Below are 2,356 nucleotides of genomic sequence, written 5' to 3'. Positions count from 1 at the left end.
GAAGTTCAATTTAATTAACTAAGATAACAATTATCAATCATGTTTGAGTTTGATAACTCCTGAGTTACTGATTTCTTAACCGAGACCAAAAGGAGAAAAGTAAATCTACTGGAATAAAAATGTCTTCAGATAGGAATAACAATAATGTAAATAAAAGAAAGCAATAATAAACTGAAATACCTCAAATAACATTAATTCAAAGAGTAATCTGTAACATAGAAGAATTCATAAATAAAATTGGGAAAATAATAAAAAGGAATATTGAACCTGATAAAAAAAGATAATCCTAAAAGCGAATAAAATCCTAATCTAAATCCTAATCCTAAAGAGAGAGGAGAGAGCCCCTCTCTCTCTAAAAACTACATCTAAAACTAAATTGTGAATATGAAAGCTTGTTTTTGAATGGATGCATTCTCCCACTTTATAGCCTCTAATCTGTGTGTTCTGGGTTGAAAACTGGGTCAAAAGCAGCCCCCTGTGATTTCTGTTATGTTCAGGTCGCGGGCAAGTGACGCGGAGGCGTCGTCCACGCGTCCGCGCAGATTGAAGTTCGCAGATGCGACGCGGGCGCGTCATTCACGCGTTTGCATCACCTAACTTCAGGTCAGCTATGGAAAATTATATATTAAATCGAATCCCCAAATGTTAGCTTTCCAACGCAACTGGAACCGCATCGTTTGGACCTCTGTAGCTAAAGTTATAGCCGTTTGAGTGCGAAGAGGTCAGGCTGGACAGCTTAGCAATTTCTCCAACTTCTTGTATTCCTTCCACTTTTGCATACTTCCTTTCCATCATCTGAGCCATTCCTACCCTGTAATCTCTGAAATCACTTAACACACATATCAAGGCATCTAATGGTAATAAGAGAGGATTAATATTAGCAAATATAAGACCAAAGAAGCATGTTCTCAATCATAGCACAAAATCAGGAAGGAAAATGTAAAACATGCAAATAGTATGAATAAATGGGTAAAGAGTTGATAAAAATCACTCAATTGAGCACAAGATAAACCATAAAATAGTGGTTTATCAATTGTGTTGCAAATCTTAAAGGAGCGAAAGTTGTACGCTAAGTTGTCAAAGTGCGAGTTCTGGAAGGAGGAAGTAAAGTTCTTAGGACACGTGGTGAGCAAAGGAGGAATAGCTGTAGATCCTTCTAAGGTAGAGGCGGTGATGGAATGGGAAAGACCAACAACAGTGACGGAAGTCAGAAGCTTCTTGCGTTTAGCCGGATATTACCGAAGATTTATCGAAGGGTTTTCCCGGATTGCACTACTGATGTTGAAGTTGAAAAGGAAAGAAGCGCCTTTTGTGTGGACGTCGGAATGCGAAGAGAGTTTTTAGACTTTGAAGTAGAGATTAACCTTAGCACCTATTTTAATCTTGCCGGAACCGCATGAACCTTTTGAAGTGTATTGTGATGCGTCACTGAAAGGTTTAGGTTGCGTGTTGATGCAACACCGAAATGTGGTGGCTTACGCATCACGTCAGCTGAGACCGCATGAGGTGAATTACCCCACTCATGACTTGGAATTAGCAGCGATTGTGTTTGCATTGAAGATTTGGAGACACCATTTGTACAGAGTGAAGTTTAGCGTCTTTTCTGATCATAAGAGTCTCAAGTACATCTTTGATCAGAAAGAGCTTAATATGCGCCAGAGAAGGTGGATGGAGTTGCTAAATGATTATGATTTTGAGCTAAGTTATCATCCCGGAATGGCGAATATGGTAGCAGACGCATTGAGTCGGAAATCTTTAACAATTGCTTGGATGAGAATCAAGGAAGAGGAGCTAGTAGATAATTTTGTGGATCTTAAGCTGGATATTGGTGAAGTTACCGGAAGAGCTTGTTTGAACCAGTTACAGATCTCAAGCACGTTTAAATCAGAGATACAAAGGGCTCACAAAGATGAGCAGAAGCTTCAGCAATTGTTTCAGCCAGTTGGTGAAAAGAGGCGTGAAGAATTCACTAAGGATGATAAAGAATTGTGGAGATATAAGGAAAGAATTTGTGTACCAGATGTTGGGAGTTTGAGGCGAGACTTGTTGTTGGAAGCTCACAATAGTGGGTTTTCTATTCATCCCGGAGGCAAAAAGATGTATTATGACTTAAAAAAGATGTTCTGGTGGCCTGGGATGAAGGGTGATGTAGCTACAGTGGTATCCAAGTGTTTGACTTGCCAGAAAGTATAGATAGAGAACCAGAAACCATCATGAATGCTACAACCACTTTAGATTCCTCAGTGGAAGTGGGAAGGAATTGTGATAGATTTTGTGACCGGTTTACCAAGGACTAGGTCGGGATTTGATGCGATTTGGGTGATCGTGGATCGCTTAACCAAATTCGCTCATTTTC

The sequence above is a fragment of the Arachis ipaensis genome, chromosome B8, assembly GCF_059453495.1.
Source record: "Arachis ipaensis isolate K30076 ecotype BB chromosome B8, ASM5945349v1, whole genome shotgun sequence".
Taxonomy (NCBI): domain Eukaryota; kingdom Viridiplantae; phylum Streptophyta; class Magnoliopsida; order Fabales; family Fabaceae; genus Arachis; species Arachis ipaensis.
The sequence above is the reverse complement of the archived record's forward strand: the minus strand, read 5'-3'. Positions refer to the sequence as shown.